The sequence below is a fragment of the Sapajus apella genome, unplaced genomic scaffold (assembly GCF_009761245.1).
Source record: "Sapajus apella isolate SASKATOON/1434 unplaced genomic scaffold, GSC_monkey_1.0 scaffold6, whole genome shotgun sequence".
Taxonomy (NCBI): Eukaryota; Metazoa; Chordata; class Mammalia; order Primates; family Cebidae; genus Sapajus; species Sapajus apella.
In genome coordinates this window covers 72,053,544-72,081,438 of record NW_022436946.1, presented here as the reverse complement: position 1 = coordinate 72,081,438, position 27,895 = coordinate 72,053,544, and the positions used below count along the sequence as shown (strand labels likewise).

Here is a 27,895-nt window from a genome sequence, read left to right as displayed (position 1 = left end):
AACAATCATAATGTTTCTTTATTTTCAGAATTAATTTTTGTAACAATTTAAAATTTTAAAACTCAGAGATAAAATAGAATTGAATAAATAGTATAGTTTATTTAATATGCCTTTTCACTGTGTCTCATCATATTGGTGATACCAAAATATTCTTCTTCTGAGATACATTTGGGATCTAAGTGCAGGCATGTTGTAATCTGAGGGAGAGAGAGACTTACCAGTTAATGTCATAGACTTTTGAGGTGTTCATTTTCTATCCAGGAGAATGAGCAGTTAAGAATTCTAGCTGGCACAGGTTCTGCCTACTGATATAACTTCTATATTTGATGTCCTTCAGAGATACCCTGAAGGGAACATTGGGGAGGATTCTCGTAATAACCCTGTTTATAATGCATAGAAATCCAGTCTGGCTCTGCCAGCATCTTTTGTAGTCCTGACTTAAGTAAACAAACAAACAAACAAACAAAACTCTTAGTTTAGCTGAGTTTCCAATATTGGTTTGAATCATTTATGTTCTTTTTTTCAGGTTGAGGGTTTTATTTCAAAAAACTTTTGGTCTTATTTTTTGATGTCAACATTCCTCTAGACTTCAGTAAAACCTTTGTTTATATTGTTTGGTTTTAGGAAGCTCTGTTTGTAGTAAGCCAAGCCAGATAACTTGTTGTATCATGGTGCTTCATGGACTTGGTTTATTATTTTTATCCATGTCTTATCCTGGGATACTGACTCCACTGTTATCTACTTAATGGCTGTAGCCTTAAGGACCAGAAAAAAAACACTGATCAGCAGAGCACAATTTCTTAACCTGCTCATGTGTATTAAGCCTAAATCATAAAATCTAGATTGTTTTTAAGGTATTTGCAAATGTGTAAAGTTGGATCTATGGTATGGCACATGGTAGAAGGCCATTCTCTAGCTCATGAAGGAGCCCAGGGATAATTATTTCTTTCTATTACCTTAGTTAGTTGCACATACCCCATTACAAATATTAGTATATAATAAGGACATCAGCCTAATTTGGAGATTTGGAGATTTCTTGTGTTAAATCTTAAAGATACTCTGATATCTTTAAGTGGGCAATGACATCCTTTAAAACTTTGCTTTTTATGAAATAGCCATAGATAACAACGGTAGCTGAACTATTTTGTTATTGACAAACCAAACTGCTATTTTTATATTCCTTGATAGAGGAATCATCATTGCCCCCCAACCCAGAACTCAATTTATCCAGTTAAATGGTTTTATTTGGAACTGTTAATTATAATGTCATTTCTTATGCTAATTTCTGTTGCCTTTAAGGCTATTTTGACGGCAAATAACTGAAACCCACTCAAAGCAGCTTAAGTAAAGGAGGAGAAATTATTATAAATGTATTGTAATATCTCATGGAAGCCTAAAGCAGAAAGTATGTTAGGCTTTAGGAAGGACATAAAACAGGAATCTAAACAGCCATACTTTTTAGTTTCTACTAAGACAGCCTCTTACCTTCTTATGTCTGTTTTATTGATTTTTTTCTATGAACTAGAATTCTATTTAGCCACAATGCAAGTTCTCGTATTACATATCTTCAGCTACAAGATCAGTGTCTCAATTACAGGCAACAGGGCAGAGAATCTGATTGGTCTAGGTGAGTTTGTTATGCATTCATATTCAATCAGCTCTGTCTGTGAGATAGGGCCATCTAGGACAGAGAGAACTGTATAACCATAGGGACCCAAGAGGGCAGAATTTAGAATAGGAGATCATGGTCTGCTAGACATCCAAATAATTATCTACCAAATTTTCCACTGATCGAAACATAAATGCCAAGGAACTGCACTAAATAACATCTCAGTTAAAAAAGCTCAGAGAGTTTGATAATTTTATCCAGATTACCATGTAGGCTGCAATTGATTTTGAGGATAACTTTGGAATTTTGAACTCAAAATAGATGTATTATTTCAATTTTATTCTCTAATGTCTGCATAATGACCACATGGGTTTAGCTTTGTCTCAAAATTTAAATTAATTTTTAGGCTCATGTCTGAGTAGCTTTGTCTTTTCTGGTTTATTTTATTTCATTCTTTTTTGGCTGGATTTCATTGGCTAGTAGTTTTATGAACAAAGCTCATGGATACTGTAATCCTGTCTACTCGGGGATGTTTGCTTTTATTTTTTTAATAGTTGAAGAGTGACTTGGCCTGACAGAATCCTTTACTCCTACCATATTTTCCCCAGAACTCTGGAGACTGTGCTCTATTTTCTACCTGCCTGTGGTGTTGCTGTAGAGAATTTTGACACAGTCTGATTATTGGTTTTTTTTTGCTTGGAGACTGCTTTCCCTACCTTAAGTTCCATGTGATTTTTTTCCTTCTCGTGAAAGTTGCATAAATTCATCAGGATATAACTTGGGATTGATTATATTTGCCAGTGGTTCTTAGGACATGATATGCTAATATTTCAGGGAAGTTATCTTATAAAATACATTTGAAAACTTTGATGAATTCTCTTTTTCAGGAATAACAAATAAGCATATTTTGAATCTTCTTTGCTATCATTTTCTAGATAAAGTCTGTCTATTTGACCCTAAAACTTCATTACACATTTTATTTAATTTTATTTTACCAAACTATTATGTCTTTTCTTGGATTTTAGTCATGTTAATTTAAGTTGATAACTACCTGGTTTTTTTCTTGATGATTCTGTGTTGCTATTTTCTTTCTTTTTAAAAAAATTTTTTAAATTTTACTTTACGTTCTGGGGTACATGTGCAAAATATGGAGATTTGTTACATAGGTATATACATGCCATGGTGGTTTGCTGCTCTTGTCTTTCTTAACTGAGTTCTGCTAGCTTATGTTTCACTTTCTGTCTTCATGTAACCGTCAGAGGATCCTTTGGGTATTGCTTTACCAGCCAGAAAACCTCTGTGGCTGGCAGTGCCTCTGCTTGAGTTTTGCTCATGCCTGTTGGACTCATTCTGCCCACTCAGCCTGGCAGGCTGCACTTGGCTTGTGCTATGGATCATATGTCTGCCAAGGGTGAGCCAGGTGTAGAGTGGCAAGGGGTGTGTGAGCAAGTGAGTGCAGGGTCTGGCCATTGCATAAAACCAGACATGCCAGCTGCAGTGGCAAGGCAGGCAGTCCCAGGCACTGGCACAGGTGCCAGCTGCATGTGAGGCTGCAGCTGGGCCAGATCGCAAGCAGCTTCTGCTGGGTGCACCACTGTCTGGACAAGGCGAATGCAGTGGCACCTGAAAACTAGGAGACACCAACAACTGCAGAACTCCAAAGAGGGTGTTATAGTGTGTCACAGACCTGGCCTGGGGAGCTCCTGGTTCTGGGGTCCCAGCAGGGCTGCAGCTCTTCTCTGCTTCTCATCACCTGTGGCACAGTGAGTTGGGGAGGGATGTTTTGGGGGGATGTGTTTCAGCCCATTTGTGTTAAGCTCTTTCAGTTCGGCCACGCAACTCTAGCCTGCGGCTTCAACGCTGGACTGACCCCCCCCACTGCTTTCTGTCATGTGAGGCGTCCACCCTGTGCTGGCAGAGGGCAGGACGGCTGTAGTGTCATAGCCCCTTTAGCTCCTGCCCACAGCTTGGCAAGCAAGCCAGGGAGGTGTTACAGCTCCTTTCGCTCTGCCATTTGGTGAGTCCCGAGTTCTTGTCCTGCATGCAGGAAGAAGGAGGTTACACAGACAACTGGAGGGTAGCAAGGTGGAAAGGAGCTTTACTGGGAGACCGAACAGCTCTCAGCAACCAGGAGACCCGAAGTGGGCAGCTCTTATCTGCTGGCAGGTAGTCCCAACGAATGTAGGGGATACCAGAGGTGGGTAGCTCCTCTCCGCAGACAGGTAGTCTCCACAAATGTCCCACTGAGTCTGGCTGAGTGAGTGGCGGAGCGGGGTAGGGGTCGCAGTGGGGCTTTACCGGCGCTGAATGGTGGAAATGAATGCTAATTGGTGCATCGGGAGGAGGAAGTGTGTGCTGATTGGTCCATGGGTGGCCAGGGATGGATGTGGGAAAAACACTCTCTGATTAGTTAAAAGGCATCAAGGAAGTTCTCACTCCAGGTTGCAGACTCCACCCCGAACTGGCAGCCTGGCCCCCAACATTCACACCATTCTGGCTTGAAGGTGAGGTTTCACTGGGGACTTGCCCCTTCCTGCCCAGGAACCTGTCTTCTTCCCACCTCTGTCAACATGCTGTCTACAGCCCGCAGGCTCTCCTCACTGAGGGGCGCCCACAGACCCGTGTCCACTTGCCTTCAGCACTCCGAGCCTCCCTACTATGCACCTTGGTGCCCCAAGTCTGAAGGGAGCCGAAGCAGTGGGGATGGGGAGCGGGGGGCGGGGGCTGCAGTGTCAATGCTACCCCGAGTGTGTGCACAGCTGGCCAGGTCATGACAGTACCTGGGCTCAGCCACAACTTTGCTCTGCAATGGAGCGGGCGCCCAGAGCAGGGAGATGCTGGGAAGCGGGAGCAAGCACTTCCAAGCCTGTGGGGGAAGCGGGCTTCCCTGTCACCAGAGTGTGCAGACGTGTCCGGAACTGTCGCTGGGAGGCTGCAGCTGTGCCCAGAAGCACGGGCTCCTGCCCCACCAACTTGAAAGGCCGGGGGTGGGGGTGGGGCTCCCGCCAGAATCACCTGTTGCTGGCCCTTGCCAGCTCTGCAGAACGCACAGCCCCAGCCATAACTTCCCTCTTGTAGCCAGTGTCTTTGCAGCGGCCACCCCAGATGGGCTGCCACTGCCATCAAAATCTTATTCTTGAAACTCTCTCTCTTCCTTGAGACTTACTCTTTGTGATAGAATCAGTGTGCTGTAATTTGAGATTGGAAAAATATGGAGAAATTTTATTATTAATTTGTTCATATATTTTTTCACTTTTATCTATTCTTAGGTTCATATTAGTTGTAGTTTGAACATGATTCATGTTTAAGTGGGACCAGATTATATTTTTATGTGAATAATGTGGAACAACTTTGGTAACTGAGCTGTTGCAGTCTCAAACTTTGATATGGGACTTACTGTCTCATACATTCTCTTACCAAATCTACAATCTTCTTTGCCCTGGATGCACATCTTCTGTCAATATTGTGTGCATGTAAAGTGTGTGTGTGTGTGTGTGTGTGTGTGTGTGTGTGTGTCTGAAATTAGTAGTTTCTAAGCAATACTCACTAACCCTCTAGCTTTCTGATTTGCAATCTGGTTGTTTCTCCTTATCTGCACGTTCCTATTGTATTCTCTGTTTTTCTATTTTCTTGGTTTACTTTCTTGGTTACTTTTGGTGGGATTCATCATTCAGTCATTTATTAAAAGATGATATATTTAAGTAAAATTTTGAGAGCTTACATATATGAAAATGTCTTTGTCTTTCCCTCAAACTTGATTGATAATCTGTCTGGGTATAGAATACAGAAGACTTTATTCAAGTTTCCAAAGTTGCCATTAAGAAGTCTGATGATTTTGGATTTTCAGTCTTTGTATTTACATTTTTTCTTCATTGCTTTTTAAAACTTCTAATTATCATTGGTGTTTTCAGTTTTTTTAATGGGTTTCTTCATAAAGGCACTATTCATCCATTTTGTTTGGCATTCAGTGGTCTCTTTTAACTTGGATGGTCATGTACTTCAGGTCTAGAAAAATTGTGTGTGTTATTTATTTGAGAATATATACCCTGCCAATTCTCTTTTCTTAGGTCAGAATTCTTTTGAATTGGATATCAAGCACTATAGACTGCCATCCATTTTTTGATCTCTTCTGTTTTATTTTCATCTTTTGTTTTAAAAACGCTTTTGAGAGATTTTTAACAACCTTAATGGATTAAAATTATTTCTGTAACTTTTTAATATTTCAGATTTTTTGAGTGCTTTTAAAAAATGACATTCCTTAAAAATAGATGTAGCATACCTTAATTACATTATATTTGAGATATACTAGTTAATAGATGTAATATATAGTTATCTGCTATGTTTATATATGTATAAATTTATATGTATAAATTATATATATTAAATATATACATAATATTATAAGTTACAGTGTATTTGCAGTTTTTTTTTTTTATCCCGGCATAGTCTCTGTTGCCTCTGGCTACTTGCTTGTTTCTGTATCTACATTTAATATTGCAGGCTTTTCTCAACTACCAGGTGATTCTTAGTAGTCTTTTCATATTCTAGAGTGAAACACTGAAATTCGGACTGCAAACTCTGTGGCAAAACAAGGTTTGTTAACTGCAGGGTTTCGCTGATAAGTCAAAGATTGACCATCTCTTCAGAAGATCTATTTCTAAAAAGATATATATTGATCCTTTATTTTAGTCAGTTTTTCCTAAGAGGATATCTTCAGTCTCATGCCTGGAGACATAAATCAAGGTTCTGGAAGCCCCAGTGGGTCTTACTCTTCATATGTTATGTCTTCTGAGTTTCCCCGATTTTGCTTCTGGTATCTTTTGCTTATGTCTGCCTAGTGTCTTGACTCAAGGCATTGGGTTTTACCTCATTATAGAGTGAATCACCAGGCTTCTCAGAGTGGAGGAGAATTGCTTGGCTATTTCCAAGTGATCTAGAAGCCTAACTGCACCCTATAAAGCTCTTCAGCCAATCATTCTGTTTTGAAACTACACAATATTTCTTCCTCTTTTGTAGTTCCAATTATTGCATTACTTGTATTTCTAATTCTTGAGATTTTCCAGGGTCCTAAGATGTGTGTTTTTAAATTTCTTTGCTTTTACACCTCCAAGCTCCTAAGTAATACATTTCTCTGCTCTGCATGGTTACTGATCTAAGCTTCTTGCTTCTAAAATTTTTTGTTTACTAAGATATACTTTTTCATTGTCTTCCTAGATTAATATCTTATTAACTCTTTCTTTGTAACTGTAGCGGTGTTTTCAGAGGGGTTTATAATAAATTCATGTATTTAATCTGTGGTTAGTCACTGAAAACTCTTATGTATACTTCCAGAATCTCAGTGTCTAATAAAAATAGAGACTTTTCAGGGTCTCTGATGGTATGCATTAGTCAATATTCAAGTACTTCATGCTGTGAGAATGATAGACATGGTTCATACTGCTGAAATCAAGCATGTTTCTATGAAATCTTGTAGTTTTAATGATGAACCTTAGAAGCAAAGTCTTTCTTTGATAATGGAAAACTATATATTGCTATTAACTAAAATACTATAACTTTTTTCAGAATGGTGACAGTATATTCTTTGAAAGATTTTGGCTTGAAATGCTGTAGGGAAATGGAAAATGGTACAACCAGGATAGTATTAAATTGAGATGAGCTGACAAAGAGTCCAATCTGATTTTAAATTTTCACACTGCATTTAAACTCTATTATTTTATGATTTCTACTCTATTACTTTGTGATTTTTGATTTAACTTAGAAAAAATTGTGGGCATTAACACTGAAGTAAACTATTGCAGAAGTGTGTAAATAATAGCTTTATTTTTATATTAGCAACTGCAAGAATTTTGGGGGTTCTGATAGACTCCAGGGTAGCTTTTCAGAAAAATTCAAATTTATTAACCTTTATTTGATGATTTTCTATTAAAAATTTTTAAATTGCAATCTTACCTCCCTAAATAAACTTTTTTTCTGTTTTTGGTAAGTGAATCTTTTAGTGATCCTATTAATGCTGTATTTCATTGGAACTATGGTGTAATTTACAATATGTGCTATCTCAGTTTTTCAAACCATTTATTTAACAAAAGAAGAAAAACACTAACAAATATTTATGTTAGTAGTATAAGGTACTTCAACATTTCACAAATACTAATGTGAAAATTATATCAGTGAGTGAAATATGATAACTATTATTTATATTAACTACCTGTATATGTATGATGAGTTCTGGTATCAAACAATAAAAGAATAGTTGAATATTATGCTTCCTAATAAGCACAGTTGTTAGAAGGATTTTTTAATAGTTAATATTTATTTAGTACTTAACTTGTCCCAGACACTTCCCATGAGCCAGCTTTTGTCAAATTTATTTTTTTAATGACATATAAAATAGTATGTATTTATTATGTACAACATGAGGTTTTGAAACATATATACATTGTGGAATGGCTAAATCCACGTAATTAACAAGTGAATTATCTCACATAGTTTTGTGATGAGAACACTTAACATCCACTCTCTTAGCATTTTTCAAGGACACAATATATCATCAAACATAGTTACCATGCTATGCAACAGATCTATCAACTTATTCTTCCTAACTGTAACATCTCCCCTCCCTCCCGCAACCCAAAGCAGAGGCTGGCCTCTGGTAACTACCATTCTATTCTCTACTTCTATGAGAATAACTAGAAGGAATAAATGTGGTAATAAATGTAAAGTGCTTAGAATTCTGCCTTGCACATAGTAAATGCTGGGAATAAGAGGGCATGTTCATATCAAATTATAATCTCTGGAGATATACATTAATATCAGCGATGCTGGATGAGTAAACAACAACTTAAATATACATGTGAAAACTGTGAAACTTAAGTAGACTAGACCCAAGAAAATATATTTCCAACTCAACTTTCTCTTAGCCAGATTCAAGAACATCCATGGCTAACCCATCCCTATTGGACTTCAGGGGATTTGTGATGGGGATAAAGTCAGAAAAGAAAGAGGCAGCAGTCCAACCAGTTGTCATTAAAATATCTCATGTTTGAAAGTTTTGGAAAAACTAGTCAGGAATACGTTGCAAGGGAGTCTCCCAGAGCATTGCAAGGGCCTCATTGAAGTGAGGTGCCCTTGATATAAGCTTCATTAGTTTCACAGGAAACCTTCCTCTGATTACAGAAACTTCTGAGTGAAAGGTTTGCCTAGAGAGACCTACTTTCTCTGAACTCAGATATGTCACATTTGATTTTGTGTCTCGTTGTATTTTCCTATTTATTTTTTCTTAAAAGTTAAGAGCAACTCCAAAGGCACTGAAGTTATAACATAAGAACTGTTCCATTTCTTAGAGTACCAATTCTGTATGGACTATTAAAAATGAATGACTAACAGCATTATAGACAACAAGGAAGTTGGAAGGAAGCAAAGAATGTGTGCTGATCTAAAGAAAAAAAGGAGGCCTAATTTAAACTCTTGATGGTAGAAAGACAAGTGTTTTAAAGCCCAGAAATTCCCAGAAGATAGCCACTGGCTTGCTAAGAGTTCTTTGATAACTTACAATGACAAGGCTCTCTCCAGAGACTGAAGTATAATATCAAAAATGAAATGATTAATTTATAGGAAAATAAAACTTTACACAGTCATGTTGTGTTAACATGACAAAGTTTCTCTCCTACAGGCTAGCTTGAATGGCAAGCCTGATTATGAACAAAAAGTTGCCTGATAAGTTTGAAATGTGAACACAGAGTGTATGTGATCTTAAGCATTTTCTCAGACAATATATTTTGAATCTTTCTTCCCCATGTCTATTGGCCAAGGCTGGCTTTTCTCATTGACTTTGTTAGATGCACACTGCCATGTTTGTCATATATATTCTTTCTGATTGAAACAGTCTTTGTTCACACATATTAATGCCATTGTTATGACTATGGTCAGATATTATGCCAATCTGGGACCTACTTTACATCTTCTAGGTAACATAACGTACATAATATATATGTATGTATATTAAATTTTTAGATGTTTATCAAAGTAATATTCACCTACAATTGACAAAGCAGAGGGTTTAAACAAAAACAGTAGCCCACTGCCTCATCAACTTCCATTCCTGGATCTCTCTCCTGAAGGTGACCTGCGTATCTGCAAATAATGTGTACAGTGGAGTTTCTTGATTGTCAGTTTTTAGATATTTTGTATTAGGTTCTTGCCAAGGTAGATGAGGATTTAGTCTACTTATAGCTACCCCATCTTCCTTCCTTTTTGTATAGTTATAATATTTTGTTCCTGAATCCTTATATTTGAAACATTAAATAATACTCTTATACCCTTAGTGTTTGTTCTGCTAATTATAAACAATAATTCTTAAATTCTCTAGTTTATAAGATGTAGATATTAGTTACCTCTTGCTCCTCCTTTTAGCATTTCTCTTTTCCAGTTTCTGTTATTTATATTTTAACTTTTACAGTGTCATGATTGATAACAATTACTATATATTACATGAGAGAGGTCGTTTATTAAACTCAAGACAAATAATGTTTGCATTCTGTGAATTGATTGTTAGGAAAACATTATATCAAAACCAATTATGTGCACAATAACCAATTTTTTTTGTTTATACTTTAAGCTCTGGTGTACATGTGCAGAATGTGCAGGTTTGTTACATAGGTATACACACGCCATAGTGGTTTGCTGCATCCATCACCCGTCATCTGTGTTAGGTATTTCTCCTAATTCTACCCCTCCTTAGCCCCCCTAACCCCCAACAGGCCCCAGTGTGTGATGTTCCCTTCCCTGTGTCCATGTGTTCTCATTGTCAACTCCCATTTACGAGTGAGAACATGTGGTGTTTGGTTTTCTGTTCTTATGTTAGTTTGCTGAGAATGATGGTTTCCAGCTTCATCCATGTCCCTGCAAAGAACATAAACTCATCCTTTTTTATGGCTGCATAGTATTCCAGTATAAACATGGCTTTAAGAAACCTGTATATTGTTTTGCTTAAAAACTCCAGGAAAGAAGCCTCATAATATGCAATATGAAATGTGTTTAAAAGTTGCTTTGCATGTACTCTATATCCTTAAGATCTTAACACAGACACTAGGTCAATCAGTTCAAGACAACCAATCCTCTACCTGGTAAGCAGCCTGATATTACTTTCTGATATTCTGTATAAAATCTCCTGAAAGTCCTTGAAGAACTCATGTCTTCATTTACTTCTATGTATGCATACATGGAAGTAATGTATGCCCAAAGTTCATGCCCACAATGAAGCTGTACAAGTGTTCAATTCAGGTGCTGCTTGTGTTTTTTAATCTTGTAAATTGAGAAAATTAATAGCAGAACTTATGATTACACAACCATATTTCATTGATACATGTCTTTCTTTACTTTTCTGGCTTTTCCCTTGACTTTGTTAGATGCACGTTGCCATATTTGTCACGTTTGTTCTTTCTGATTGAAACAGTCTTGGTTTACTTAGTTTTTTCAATTGCACTTTTTAAAAAAATCACCATTTACATTCATTATATAATACTTTCTTCCTTTTACCCACTTCATTTAATATAGCAGCATTCAACAAGTCAAGATAACAATAAGCATAAAAATTGTCTCCTGGATAAATTCCAGAAATCCTAAATTCAACATGTTAAAAACTTAATTCAGAGCCAGGCACAGTGGCATGTGCCTGTAATCTCAGCTACTCATGAGGCTGAGGTAAGAGGATCCCTTGAGCCTAGGAGTTGGATGCTAGCCTGGACAATACAGCAAGACCCCATCTCAAAACAACAAAAACAACAACAACAAACAAACAAACAAAAACCTTAATTCATCATGTGTATCTAGCCTAGCTCCTTCTATATTCTCCATCTAAGGACACCCAGTGCTAAGGGCAAAAACTGAGAAGACATCTTGTGTTTCTTCCCTTCACACTCCATATCTTGTCAGCTGTGAAGTTGTTATTTGTTCTGCCTCATGAAGAACAAATGGATTAGGGTAATTTTCTCTGTCCTCACTACTCACCTTCAAGCAATTCTCCATTTCCATTTAGAATAGTGTTTCTTATACTCAAATCAAGAAAACCATGTTTTCTATTTAAAAGCCTTATTTTTTTTTTGCATTGTATGCATGATAGTACCCCAAATCCCCCACACAATATTCAAGGCCTTTCATTATGTAGTTTGAGCTCATCTTACCAGCCTTGAATCTTAATACATCTTCCCTTACTCCACTCTGAACTGTTCCTGAACCTTTAATATGCCACTTCCTCTTTAGGTTTTTACATATTTTGTCTGTTCTCACTGGAACATCTTCAGTCACTGTTCACATGGTGAACAGGTGTGCCAAGTCTCAGTTTAGATGGTAAATCCTTCCTTGAATATCTTCTTTTAGAGTCATTAAATGCCAACTTTGTGTTTTCAAACATAATGTTTTAACTGCTTTTCAGAATACATATCGCAGGCTGAGATAATCTCTTTAACTGTTTTACATACTAGAGTGTACATTATTCATGGAGATTATGTTTTATTTACTGTGTCGCCCTAATGCCCAGTATAGATGGCAGCATTGCCTGGTCTATTTGCAAAGTGAATGAATGAAAACATCCAAGTCCTATTCATAGATTCCTTGATTCTCTCAAATTATTTTCAGTAGAACAGACAACTAGCTCATGGGATGATATAAGTATAATTTGTCCTTAAAAGAAATAGTTGAAATAAATGACACCTTCAAGTTGCTGTTAGGGTTCTGAGAGTAATAAATTTACTGACTTCACAAATTCCAAAGTAGATACCATTACAATGGCTTCTTTCTAGCCCTCTTTAAGATGCTGAGAGTGGCAGGAGGCAGCCAAATACCTAGGCAGATGGGAGTGGCTCCCTGGTGAAACCCCACTTCCAACCTGAAGACAGTTTAACACCTGAAAGCCAAGCTACAAGTTAAGTCCTCAGACTGGATTGAGAACTTGTCTTTCCATTTGTCACACCTTCCTCTGATCCTCACCCTTCACCTATTTCACATATACCTACTCTTTCCTAATTTGTTTTCTACACTGTGATGCCCACCTTTGAGTGATGTCTTTACTTTAAACTTTTTTGCATATGCACAAACCAATCAGCATGCACTGCCCATTCTGAGTCCATATGAGGCCCCAGACACAGCCACATGGGGGAATTTCCTGCTTTTGGATAAGGGAATTACCCCCCGCCCCCAACACACACACACACACACACACACACACACACACACACACACACACACACACACTTCCCCTCTTTGCTGAGAGCTTTCTTTTGCTTAATAGATTCTACTACACTCACACTCCAGTGTCTGCATGCCAATTCTTCCTGGTTGTGAGACAAGATCTCAGATCTTGCTGGGCTAAGAAATAGAAAGACTGCAACAATACCAGGTCTACTTATGGCTTGTAGAAATTGCCACATGACTAAGAAAGCTACATTTTTATATATTTTAATTCTCCAATGACATCAGTATAAGATTAGCAATTGCTGCTTGTATTTTGGGTATTATAAATAAGATCTTATAGTTATTCTGAAAGAGATTGTATTATAACAAATTTGTATCAACTATTTAAATTTAACAACTTTTCTCCAAGAAAGCTATTTGAGATATTTTTCTGTAATAAATTGATTCAAAAGAAACTCTCCAAATGGAAAATTTGTTCTCTAGTTCTTTAATTAACCCCCACATACTGTTGGTTGGCATTCTTTCTGCAGAGATTTCAAAATTTTTCTATGCACTGTAACATAGATATATCACTGGTAGAGCTGTGTTTCTCTTGAAGGGTTAGATTTAGTGCATTTTGGCTCGTTCATCTCTTCCACAGTATCATATCCACTGTTGGCAGCAGAAATTTTCTTTTCCATATATTCTGTGCCTTGTTCTGTACCTCCCCACATAGATTTGCTCTTCTTGTTTTGTAATGGCATGTTTGTGTTTGAGGGAATTTTGGCTAAATTGTCCACATTTAAAAGTTACTCTGAAAATTGTATTTTCAGACTAGAGGTTGGTATAAGGCAGAGCAACAACTTTAACATTTATGAGACCTGCTCCTTCATTTGTTCTTAGACTGGCTTTGTCCACTGCAGTGATGGATTTTCAGCAGCTTTCCTTAAAACCCCACTCCACACACAAGCCTTGAGGCTGGTGGCAGGAGAAAGCTGGGCCAGGTGAGTGGCACAGTGCCTTTTCCACTATCACACTCAACCAAAATAGCTCTCCTTTTGTTCTGTTTACATGTTGAGCTTCTGAGTAAGATTTCATCTGGGAAAATAAAGTGAATAGAGCATGTTATCACAAATTAATTTAAAAACATCTGCCAAAGAAGCTGAATAAGGTTTAGGAGGTAAATGTGATAAAAACAACCGAAGAACATAATTTACTTTTGGTTCTGGCTATCTCCTGTACGGCCTGAGTATTCTACCCATTCCATGTACAGACTGATCAACACTTTTGTCATTAAATTATGACTCATCATGCTCAGAATCTTCAAGGAAAATTTCTATTTATAATAAAATGGATTCAATACTCACCCGCAATAATTGTCCAGTGAGTACCTTTGAAACTTCTGCCTCACCTGGAATGGCTGGATTCCTCATGTTGAGTAGCATTCTGAAAGTTATCTTATTTTTCCTGAAATCTTAGTCAAGTAGGCACAGTATGCATTTTTTTTCTGCTTATCTTTGCATTTTTAATACCCACACTAAATGTTAAATATCTAAAATGTGCAAGTGCATGGAAGTGACTCAGATCTTGTTCATTTCTATTTCCTTCCAGTGCTGCTCATATCTCGCTTGTCACTTGTAGAAGACATTGACTGGTTTTTGTCCAACTACCACTCTTCTTCCCTCTTGCTGGAGATAGCAACACCCACCCTGTTTGGGAAATGTTCTTCCTCTTTTCATGGGTTCTAAGGATATTCAATACAGCCCTCTGGAACATAGCTGAGAGTGAGTCACCTGACCCAATTAGCCAAACAAAAATGATCCTGTAGGATTTATACTTTATTTAGGGAGAAGAATTTCTCTTTACTGTGGGCTTTATTAAAGTGAGATGAGGTGAGCCTGAGTAATTGTAGGATGTCCTTGGTTACCTCTAGGTTTGCTCAGCTGTTGTCTGTCTGTTGATTTATATACTCTCATAATAATATTCTTGGTGGTGGCAAGCAGTCTACCTCCCTGGAGGGGTGCCTGTAGCATGACGACTCTACCTAGAAGAAAAAAATAGTTTCGATAAAATAGAGAATCTCTTTTTCCAAGATTTTCAAAGTTTTAGTCTTTCTTTCCCTTTCAAAACTCTACCATCGCTTCTTGTTGCAGAAAATTTATGAAAACTAAAACCGAATTTTGGTGATAGATTGCTGCTCCCAGAGATTCTGTGGTTGATAAGAAAGCCAGCAAGCATTCAACAGTTCTTACCCTTTAATTCTTTCCTGTTTGTGATGTACTGAATAAATTCACACATATTATTACCATATGCATCTTATAAAATGTCCATTGTAAAATATATTCCTTTCCTGTAGGCTGCTTGCTTGTATTGATTCCATGGGTCTACCCTATAAATATTTGCATTAAATATAACTACTAATGATGATCCATTTGAACTATTCTAATTGTTTTACCTTTGTTAATCTTTTTCCATGAAAATGTAAACATAACTACTCTTAAACTCAAATATCTCTTTCATACCTTGTGAGTTAGTTTCTATCTTTCCAGTCAATGTACATTGAATAGACTCCTTTTCACTCCCTGACAAGTAGAGTGAGAAGGAAGAATTAAAGCTAGGGGTGGACTGAACTCATCACTATTCAAGTGACTATCCAGGTGAGCAGAGAGCTAGAAAATAGGTCATCACTTTGGTTCTTATTGTTTAACTTGATGGAGTCCTGTCTCTCTCCATCCCTAAAAGACTATAGTTATTGAGATGAGGCATCATTTTAGCAGAGTGTATTTTGTTAATAATAAAAATAAAGCAAATCTCTAGGGGTTTGCTTATTCTAAAGTCACAATTGAAATACACAATTTAATTGCATTATTTCTCTAATCATTGACTACTCCTTTCCTGCTACAAGGGTAGGTAAACGTTGTAGCAAACCTAACCTTGCCTACAACACCTGGGATTGCTCTTCACTACAGGAATTGCTACCCCTCTGCTTAGGACATTCCTTTCCCACTCATCGGGTAAAGGGATACCAAAAGCTGGAGGTAAAATGCATATTTAAATTTCAGTTTTATATATGGTGTTGAAATCTAAATCTCAGATGCCTTGACATGGCACATGATTTAGACTGTTAGAAGAAAAACTACAGCTGAATTAAATTTAAAGGAGTTTGAGCAATGAACAATTCCTAAATTGAGCAGCCCCCAGAATTACAGCAGATTCAGAGAGACTCCAGGGATGCCTCATGGTCAGAACAAATTTATAGACAATAAAAGGTAAGTGATGTATAGAAATCAGAAGTGAGGTATGGAAACAGCTGGATTGGTTACCAATTGGCATTTACCTTATTTGAACACAGTTTGAGCACTCTTCAGTGTATGATTGGTTGAAGTATGGCTGCTGGGATTGGCCAAGACACAGCTATTGTTACAGGCACATACTCCTAAATTAGGGTTTCAGTTTTGTTCGCCTATTAGGTTGTGGTTCATCCACATGGACTCAAATATAAAAGTACAGAGCCCTTCTCAGGTTATATTTAGTTCACTTTAACAAGACTAAAAGGTTATAGCATTCTCTCCCACTAGCAAAGATTACCTAAGAAAAATTTTTGTTTGAATGAGGTATATCAATCCAAAACAATTACGCATATAGTTTAGCAATTAATTTAGCTCCAAGTAAGGTAAACAAGTAACAGGTGTTCAAAAAATAGATTTTTAAAGATATGGCAATATCCAAAAACATTTATCAATTATTTCATAGTAAAATTTCCTATGTAGATTTTTACTAAAATTTACTTAGGTAAAATGGCATATTCAGAAACACATTTCTCAAACATAGGTAAAGGAAGAGCCAATTTCCACAATAAGAATTAGGAATTCTCATAAGTGATATAATTAGAAGAAGTAGTAATTTTATATTTGCAGTCCAAATGCTGAAATGAGGCTGTTATTTAAAACCCAACTGTGGTATATATTCTGAAAATATTCACGTGTTACAGCATTGTAAGGGCCAGAAGAGTTATTAAATATTTCAAGTGTAAACGGTATGGCTGGAAAAGGGGAACCACCCCAAGGATATGCCCAGCATTCATTAACAAATCAGAGCTGCAGATAGCATTATCAGATATTCTTACCGGCACTATACACTGCTCATTGGAACGCCAGCACAGGACTATAATTATCATGTTCACATACATTCTGTTCCAAATGTGTAGTTATCTCTAGCCCCCTAGACAAATATACACTGCAGCATCTAGAGTTGCATAATAAAAACTTCTTGAATGTACAGTATGAGGTGAAATGTGAACAAATATGATAAATATTTTTTGCTTTAGATAAAATGATTTCGAATAAGCAGAAAAAGGCAATATTACTATATTACTTTCTGGGTAGAGACATCTATGTGGTCTCAATGTGTCTTACTAAGGCAAATCGAATTTAATGTTTGCATTATGAAGAGGCAAAGTATGGAACAACAAAATTCTATTTAGTCTGTTAATCACATTAATAAAAAACTTATGAGATAACTTGTCTGATAATTTCATGAACCATTAAAAGTATTTGAGAGGTTTATCAGCAGTATGTTTTTGAGGTTTTTTGACTTAAAATATTTGTGGGGGAGAAAATTTAATGTTCCTTCTGGTGAATTCTAAACTATTCCTTCTTCAGGATTCTGGGTCAGGTTTTAAATTTGATTTTTATTGAGAATTGGGAAAGAATGAGAGACCACCTGTGTCACTCCTGCCTTAAGAGGGATAAAATCGCAATTTACCGGAGGGCAGTTTGCTTTGTTTATCTCAGCTTTCACTGTGAACCTTTCAGTTTTAGGGATGATTGTGGTGGAGGTGAAAATGGATCTTTATTTCCCTGTCAGGTGCCAAATACCTTAACTTCTCTTTTCCACCAACTTTTCCATAAAAATAAAAACTCCCATTTCATCAGTGTATTGACTATTTTATTATTATTATCATTTGAGATGGAATTTCACTCTTGTTGCCCAGGCTGGAGTGCAATGGTGCTATCTTGGTTCACTGCAACCTCTGCATCCCTGGTTCAAGCAATTCTCCTCCTCGGCCTCCCCAGTGGCTGGAATGCAGGTTCCTACCACCACAGCTGGCTAATTTTTGTACTTTTAGTAGAGAGGGGTTTCACCATGTTGGCCAGGCTGGTCTCAAACGCCTAACCTCAGGTGATCCACCTGCCTCGTCCTCCCAAATTGCTGGGATTACAGGTATAAGCTACCATGCCGGGCCCAATGTGTTGACTTTAATAATGAGTTGGAGAGAAAACATAGTGATTAAGTGGGAAGGTTTGGCAGTCTTCTTCTCAAAAGCGTTGTGGTACTTTGTTCTAAGAGAATTGCGTGTTGATGCTCACTTGCTATAAAACATGGATTTGGAAGTTCCAGAGACTGAGAAGTGGAAGGGTTCCCTTTAGAAGGATGTGGGAAAGGCCAGCAGTTGGAGCGTATCTCACGTTTTGGTCTTCATTTCACAATACAATTTCAAAGATGCCTCCTTGTAACATATTAAACTACTACTCCATAGCTGTACATACTGCAGTGATTTTTCTCTGGAGGGTGAAGTAATCAGGATGCTTTACATTTTTCTTCCCTTTGTATAGCTCAAGTTCTTACAATCAGCTTTTAGTCATTTTATAATTTAAAAAAGGCAATTTCTATTAAAACTGAAATACAATGAATTTAAAACTAATCAGGAGAATCAATATGGTCTTCTAATGAGAGATTGAAAAGTATGTGAGTAATGAGAATTTTGGGACAGAGAGAATATTTGGTATTACTGATATGCTTTAGTTGGAGAATAGTATTTTGAATCAAGCTCTATAATTGAAGAAAGTCTTCTGAGAGTCATTGTAAGTGTGTAGTAGGGATAGTCACTCACCCTAAAAGAACTTAGGAGAAATAAATGGAGAAAAATCAGAGTTAAGAATAGCAAGTGTGCCCTAGGCCATTAGATACTTATTTTGCTTATTTTTAATTTATCTATGAAGGGAAAGGGTTGATAGCTGGTCTGTGACATTTCCTCAAATCTCAGAAACACTTGAGAATTTGATGATGAATCGAATCCTCCTGGGACTCAAACTAAAGGAATTGTAGAAATATACCAGATCCACAATAACAGTACACCTACAGAGCACCTATACCTCATCCTAGGAACAGCTTATTGAATAACCAGTAATTGCCAAATCAGTGTATTGATGAGAAGGAGCTCCACCAGGGAATGAGAGTAAGTCATTTATCCTGATGGGACAATGTGACTAGAAGTGCATAAATACAGGGTACAGTTACATACCCCTGAGGGACAGTAAACTCACTGTTCATGGCTTTCTTAGTCCGAAGTGGCCGGTATACATCCAGCCTTCTCTCCCCCGACTATGCAGGTTTAAAGTTCAGCCATGGGTCCCCTGCTAAGCTGTGGATTTCCATGCCACATTGCCTATATTGGCTCTTAAATAATTTGGTACTGGAAGAAACATATGTCTTTGACTGCTGCTGACTGTGCAGTGAGTATTGCAATGTGTGCTAATAAGTCTACTTTGTAAGTTTTTTTCAACTTTTAAATGCTCATTTGTATTCAAAAGTTAGTCTTGGAAAAAACATATAAGCCATAATATAAGTTCTTCAGTATCTTCTGAGGAAAAATTGACTTCTTTTACCTCCTTTTCAAGTAAATCTGATGGCTTAATTATGATGCAAAAAACCTGTCGATTATAAAAACCAGTCCTTTCTCTGAGATCGCAACATCAAGAGAAGCATACCATGAGGCATTGAATTTTATCAAATTGAGTGGAGACATTTTCAAACGTTAGTTTTTACTATGACTAAATGTGTAAAATAAAGGACATTTTTAAAAGGGAAATTATTTTCAAGCTTATTCAGTCACTCAGGAGGAATCATGATGTATCTTTTATAAGTATCATTTAGTTTGACTTTGCACTTGTCTTTTCACCTATCCTTTACAGATAAAGTGCTAAAATATGGTATTTCAATGGAAGCCTTGAGTATAATTCAAATAGAACAAAGTTGCTAAAATACGCATTTTGAGAAATTCAGGACTATCACACATACAAACAATCATAGGATAGTGGCATACACTGAGTTTTTTTCTGAGGAGTCCCAAGCACCTTGCATGTATTATGTTATTGTTCTCACAAATCAATATAGAGAAGCTGAAAGACACAAAAAAGTGCCTTTGCAGTATATATCACATGGGCTGGGGATAATATTAGTCAGGGTACAACATGTTTCTTCATAATCTGAGATTTCAATATCTACATTTTTTTGATACAAAAGTATTTTTATATCCCTTTTGGCCTTTATTTTATAGAAATAGTATTTTAGGAATTATTAGAATGAGTAAAATTTCTAAAGACAACTTTCTTTTGGGAGGGCTTTTTTATTATTATACTTTAAGTTCTGGGAAACATGTGCGGAACATGCAGGTTTGCTACATAGGTATACATGTGACATGGTGGTTTGCTGTGTCCATTAACTTGTTATCTACATTAGGTATTTCTCCTAATGCCATTCCTCCTCTAGCCCCCTACCCACTGACAGGCCCCAGTGTGTGATGTTCCCCTTCCTGTGTCCATGTGTTCTCATGGACTTAGGAGTGAGAACACGAGGTGTTTGGTTTTCTGTTCCTGTGTTAGTATGCTGAAAATGATGGTTTTCACCTTCATCTATGTCCCTGCAAAGCACATGAACTCATTCTTTTTATGGCTGCGTAGTATTCCATGGTGTATATGTACCCAAATTTTCTTTATTTAGTCTATCACTGATGAGCATTTGGGTTTGTTCCAAGTCTTTGCTATTGTGAACAGTGCCGCAATGAACATATGTGTGCATGTGTCTTTATAGTAGAATGATTTATAATCCTTTGGGTATATACCCAGTAATGGAATTGCTGGGTCAAATGGCATTTGTGGTTCTAGATCCCTGAGGAATGGCCACACTATCTTCCACAATGGTTGAACTAATTTACACTCCCACCAGCAGTATAAAAGCGTTCCTATTTCTCCACATTCTCTCCAGCATCTGTTGTTTCCTGACTTTTCAAAAAATATACTTTTTACTAGACCTATTCTGGCAAATAAAACCATTACTTGTGTCAAATGGAGACACTGTTTTAATAGAACCATTCGTTTTTTAAATAGAATCATTGTATAAGTATCTCAAGAAAAGAAAACTGTCAGTCTCTATGTAAATATCCCCAAAGTATATATTTTTCTTATTGCATTATTTCTTGTGCCCCTTTCTACTCTCAATGTTCTCCTTTGAATATTAAGTTGCATAGTCGCTGTCAACCTACTTGACAGAGACCTAGCCTGGACTGTGGTGTTGCTTTTGTTCTTATAGAATATATTAACTTGAATTAGTGTGACATAGTTACCTTGGCAGTTTTACAATCCAGCTTCTGCTTTGCCCAATTCTGTTTTCTTCTTATTAAACCACATAAGCCAGACTTGTCTATTTGTGTCTAATTTGTCTATATAACCTATTTTTCAGATTTTGATCCCTGCCCACATTTCCAATTTAAATGTGGAAAGAGGTAGTAATGAAATCTCTAGACTGTAAAACTGTCATTCTCCATATACCTTCACTTCAAATATTCTTGAGGCTCAAAAAGAATCTCAAGGCACTTATTTTCTCCTAGGGTGTGTAGACCGAAACCATGATACATGCCAGATTTTGTTCTTGTAAGCATATAATATGACAGGTATCTCCAGAGATTATTAACAAAAGGACACTGATAGTACCCCTGTGGCTGGAGAAAGGCAAAGAAGAGATGGGTTAACAGAACTATGAAACGAGGAGAAGCTAGACCCAAGGAGGGTGAAGATGCTCAGTGAAACTAAAATATTAAAAGAGATGCTGGTGCTGAAAGGAAGAAAAAAAGCAGATTTAGGAGGTGGGAGTAGTAACCTGGTTTTTCTCACCTCCAGTCTTCTAATTACCTTTCAGTGTCCCCTTTGATCAAAGCTATTATCTGTGTGTACATGCATTATATACAAAGGTTATTTGTCTGTACACATAGATCACACAGAGATAGGCTTTGTATATAATGGATGTTCCCAAAGACAAGATTGGGCCTCTTCAATGGTCACCATATTTATAGTAGAATATGGCACATGAATATAACTGTCTGGCAACTACAAATAGTACAAAAGAACAGTTACTGATTTTCAAAAAAATGGAAGTATAATAGCCAGCCACTTTATTCGGAGGACTTCACTCAATCTACTTATTTACTCTAATTTTGCACATGCTTACCCTGTTTGCTAATTGCAAGCTGACCAGATTAGCAATTTAGAAATGTGAAATGGATTAGCAGGTGTAGGCAAAGACAGATCAAAAGTTGGAATATTTAGCAATCTGACAATGAGGTAAACAGAAAAAAATAAACAGTAAAATTCAGACAAAATAATTTTAAAGTTTTCCTGTTGTTGTTTAATATGAAAAGAACATCTGTCAGACACAACTTGAGAGCCCCTGAGGGCATGCCCTCGAAGTGTGAAATTTTGGCATTTATTGATGTTGTTAAAGGTGAACAGGAATCACTAAGAAAAGGTTAAATTATTCACAGTCTCAGCTGTTGAAATGGGGAGAATATATAAAACTTATACAGATCTTTAGGATCAGTGTCTGACCCCAAGTTGAAAACTAATATATTTTATATTTTTCATAACATCTTAATACAGTAAGTGAGTTACTATTAAAGATATATAAAAATATTAAATGTGAACAAGAAAAATTATTGTGAAAAAAACGAAGGAAATGCTGTTGAAGCTTCTCTTAAACACATGCACAAACACACATATAATAAAGAATCCAAAGGCCACATTAATCTTTTCCACAAATATTTATTGAGGACAAAATTTTCAAATTTTGAATATGTTTTCTTTGCATGAAAGTCAGTTTTAAACAATCATTTCAGAGGATAATTATAAAAAACTGAAATAGTCAGATGCATTTTTAACTGCATCATTTATTTTAGATTACCTTGAATATTTGTAACTGGTCACATGCAGAAAGCCTACCATTTTATTTTGCTTATTTACTGATATTAAAATAGTTCATTGGGGACATATTTGCTAACTGAAATAGATTAAATTTTAAAAATATGGGACATTTGACAAGGATGTCAGATAATTTAAAAAAGAAGAGGTGAAATTAGTAGTTGCATGTTATGGCTAAAACACTTACAATGTTCATAAAAATATATTTTTGTGAAGATTTTTTAACAACATCAATAAATGCCAAAATTTCACACTTCGAGGGCATGCCCTCAGGGGCTCTCAAGTTGTGTCTGACAGATGTTTTTTTCATATTAAACAACAACAGGAAAACTTTAAAATTATTTTGTCTGAATTTCTACGGTAGAAAGTCAGATGAGAGGTAATACTAGAGGTTGAGTTGCCACCAACCTTACTACCCAAAATAATTTTTTAAATTATTTTTTGTTCCTCTGCATATTTCTGGAGGGAAAGCGCTTAGATTCCATCAAAAGGAAACCCTCCAAACAGTCAGGTAGCATTAAACTAGAATAATTGCAGTCTGTTCTCCCAGTATCTCAACAAAAGATACACTAAGAATCACTGGCGAAAATATCTCATTTGTGAGTTTGGTCATTTATATGTTTTAATGTGTTTATTAATGATGAAATTGTCACCATTAAATTGGATGAAAGTTTCCCACAATGTACTAGACAAGTTTTAGTGAGTGACAAAAACAGTTAAAATCATTTTGATGTTCGTATGTCATATTTGCTATTGGATATAAAATTCCAAGTGTAAAATTCCTGTGAGCTAAAATTCAGTATCATCCTTAGAAGAGGAATATAAAAAATGACAGTTCTTCATTTGTAAAAGTTAAATGGTGGAAAATGGAATTGCATTTTTAATGGCTTATAATTTAACCAGTGAGTGAATAAAGATATTTATTACCTCACAGAAAAGTATATTTTATATGTTTAATTTATACCTATCCTGAATATTCTTAAATCATTAAACATGAAAAAAAGTAAATTTCTGCAAGGACCTTAAATAAAGAAATCGTAGAAGGCAAGTATATTAAACTCACCTTCCAGTCTCTCTAACTTTGTCTCTTCTCATTAGTCTGGACAGTTTACTGTGTACATTTCATCTGGTGCTGGTTTTTAATTTCTCATCAATGAGTAACAAAATTATTCAATCTCTACTTAAAATTCATCTTTTTACTTGTGTTGATAAATACAGTGGGCTATTGTCATTGTAGCCCTGAAATATCTTTTTGATGAACCAATTTTATTGGAATTGAAGAATAAGTAGGTAACAATAAGCACAAAAATAGGAAGCAGGAATCAACTCATCCTAATGTGTTTCTTCATTAAAATCAAAATTTAAGCCCCACCAATAAAAACGTTTTTATCAACTTATTCTGCAGCATTCTGAATTATATTACAATGAATGGAATTCAGGTTTATTTCAAATGGCATCATTTACAAATTGGTAAATTTTAAAGGAAGCATAGGCAATTAAAAATCCTTAAGCTGCATTAGAATTGAGAATTAAGTGAGAAAACTAGAGAGACAGACTTCACAACTTCTTGATATTTGTATTTACATATGACATCCATTTATGTAGAATATAGTAAATCACAGTCACTATATTCTCAAAATTAGCCTGCTCAGTGACTTGATGAAATACGCAATATTGTCCTCATTTTATCTGTCCAGAGGAGTTAGCAATTTGTTAACATTGCACAGACAATAAATAGGCAGTAACGGAGGATTAAGATCAAGAATATATGATGATGAAGTTGGCGATTGTTATTCTACTCCAGCTAAAAGTTTTCAGCGTAAAATAACTAGAATTACTGATAAAAAAAAAATGAGCTACACTAATCTGATTTATGTTAGTAGAATGAGGAGCTGGAAACCACACTGGCTGTATTTCACATGGCTTTCTGTCTTAGCTGACTCTGGAGGTCCAGTGGTTGTCTCTTGTTATTTATTCTGATATTTTTTCTTATATTTGCAATGTGAATGCTACTGGATAAGGAAAAATGATATTTTGATAGCTAAACATCCATTCATTAAATTAGATTCAGATACCAATATTAACTGAGCATCTATGATATGCTGACACTAAAAATACTAGAAAGCTTTCTATGCATGATTTCATTCTGCCACATAACATTCCTTTGGTTGCATTAATGGTATTTGTTCTGTTTCCTATATCCAGTTTGCCTAGTATTCTGACTGTAAGCATCTCTTTCTCTCTAGCTCTCCATCCATGACTCTCTGTTTCCCTCATTTCTCTCTCTTTCTCCCCCCCTTTTTTTAAAAAACAAAATTTCTTCCATTCAACTTTTATTTTAAGTTTCAGGGTACATGTGCAGGATGTGTAGGTTTGTTACATAGGTAAACAAGTGCCATGGGTGCACAGATCAACCCATTGCCTAGGTGTTAAGTTCAGAAGCCATTTGCTATTTTTCTTGATGCTCTCCCTCCCCCTGCCCACTCCCCATGACAGGTCCTGGTGTTTGTTGTTCTCCTTGATGTACCCATGTATTCTCATTGTTCAGCTGCCACTTACAAGTGAGAACATGCATTATTGGTTTTTTGTTCCTGCATTAGTTTGCTAAGGATAATGGCTTCCAGCTCCATCCACATCCCTGCAAAGGATATGACCTCTTTCCTTTCTTATGGCTCCATAGTACTTCATGGTGTATATGTACCACCTTTTCTTAATCCAGTGTATCATTGATGGGCATTTGGGTTGATTCCACTTCTTTGCTATTGTGAATAGTGCTACAATGAACATACATGTCCATGTAACTTTATAATAGAATGATTTATATTTCTTTGGGTCTATACCCAGTAATGGGATTGCTGGACCAAATGGTATTTCTGCCTCTAGGTCTTTAAGGAATAGCTATACTATCTTCCACAATGGTTGAACTAATTTAAACCCCTACCAACAGTGTAAAAGTGTTTCTTTTTATCTGCAAGCTCGCCAGCATTTGTTGTTTTTGACGTTTAAATAATCACCATTCTGACTGGCATGAGATGGTATCTCATTGTGGTTTTGATTTGCATCTCTCTAATGATCAGTGATGTTGAGCTTTTTTTTTTCATGTTTGTTGGTTGCATGAATGTTTCCTTTTGAGAAGTGTTTTGTACTTTGCCCACTTTTTAATGGGGTTGTTTTTTTCTTGTAAATTTGTTAAGTTATTGGTAGACTGTAGACCTTTGTCAGATGGGTAGATTGCAAAGATTTTCTCCCATTTTGTGGGTTGTCTATTCACTCTGGCGATATTTTATTTTGCTGTGCATAAAGTTTTTAGTTTAATTAGATTTCAGTTGTCAATTTTTGCTTTTGTTGCTATTGTTTTTTACATTTTCGTCATGAAGTCTTTGCCTGTGTTTATGTCCTGAATAGTATTACCTTGATTTTCTTCTAGGGTTTTTTTCGTTTTGGATTTTGCACTTAAGCTTAACCCATCTTAAGTTAATTTTTGTATAAGGTGTAAAGAAAAGGTCCAGTTTCAGTTTTCTGCATGTGGCTATCCAGTTCTCACAGCACCATTTATTAAATGGGGAATTCTTTCCTCATTGCTTGTTTTTGTCAGGTTAGTCAAAAATCAGATGTTTGTAGGTGTGCAGTATTATTTCTGAGTTCTCTGTTCTGTTTCATTGGTCTATGTGTCTGTTTTTGTACCACTACCATGCTTTTTGGTTACTGTAGCCTTGTAGTATAGTTTGAAGTCTGTCAGTGTGATGCCTCTACCTTTGTTGTTTTTGCTTAGGATTGTCTTGGCCATTTGGGCTTTTTTGACTCCATGTGAATTTTACAATATGTTTTTCTAATTCTGTGAATAATATCAATGGTAGTTTAATGGAAATAGCATTGTACCTATACATTACTTTGGACAGTATGGCCATTCCTAGCCATGAACATAAAATATTTTTTCATTTATTTGTGTCCTCTGATTTTTTGGAGTAGTGGTTTGTAGTTCTTCTTGATGAGGTTCTTCGCTTCCTTTGTTAGCTGTATTCCTAGGTATTTTATTATCTTTGTAGCAATTGTGAATGGACGTTCATTCATGATTTGGCTCTTTGCCTGTTGTTAGTGTATAGAAATGCTAGTGATTTTTGCACATTGATTTTCTGTGCTGAGATTTTGCTGAAGTAGCTTATTAGCATAAGCTTTTTGGGGCTGGGTGTGGTGGCTCACACCTGTAATCCCAGCACTTTGGGAGCCTGTAATAGGTGGATCACAAGGTCAGGAGTTAGAGACCAGCCTGACTAACATGGTGACACCCTGTCTCTACTACTAGAAATACAAAAATTAGCTAGGCATGGTGGCACATGTCTATAATCCACGCTACTCAGAAGGCTGAGGCAAGAGAGTCTCTTGAATCCAGGAGACAGAAATGGGAGTGAGCTGAGATTGTGCCATTGCACTCCAGCCTGGGTGACAGAGCGAGACTTTGTCTCAACAACAACAACAACAACAACCAACAACAACAGAAGCATTTTGGCTGAGACAGTGGAGTTTTCTAGATAAAAGATATGTCATCTGCAGACAAAGATAATTTGATTTCCTCTCTTCCTATTTGAATACCCCTTATTTTTTTTCTCTTTCCTGATTGCCCTGGCCAGAACGTTCACTACTATGTTGAATAGGAATACCAAGAGGGCATTATTGTCTTGTGCCAGTTTTCAAGGGGAATGCTTCTAGCTTTTGCCCATTCAGTATGATATTGGCTGTGGTTTTGTCACATATGGCTCTTAATTAATTTGAGATATGTTCTTTCAATACCTAATTTATTGAGAATTTTTAATATGAAGGGATGTTGAGTATTATTGAAGGTCTTTTCTGTATCTACGTAGATAATCATGGTTTTTGTCTTTAGTTCAGTTTCTGTGATAAATTATATTTATTGATTCACATATGTAGAACCAACCTTGCATCCCAGGTTGAAGCTGACTTGATTGTGCTGGATAAGCTTTCAGATGTGCTGTTGGATTCAATTTGTCAGTGTTTTATTGAGGATTTTTTGCATCAGTGTTCATCAGGGATATTGGCCTGAAGCTTTCTCTCTCTCTCTCTCTCTCTCTCT

The 27,895-nt window shown here is 36.4% G+C and overlaps 1 long non-coding RNA gene across 1 annotated transcript in view; it reads left to right on the top strand.

Moving 5' to 3' along the window:
* Positions 1-2,753: 2,753 nt before the first annotated feature.
* LOC116549706 overlaps positions 2,754-27,895 on the top strand; it is a 53,629-nt gene continuing 28,487 nt past the window's right edge. The window contains exon 1 of the long non-coding RNA XR_004268019.1: positions 2,754-3,372. This is a non-coding gene — a long non-coding RNA (uncharacterized LOC116549706). The remainder of the gene's footprint in view (positions 3,373-27,895) is intronic.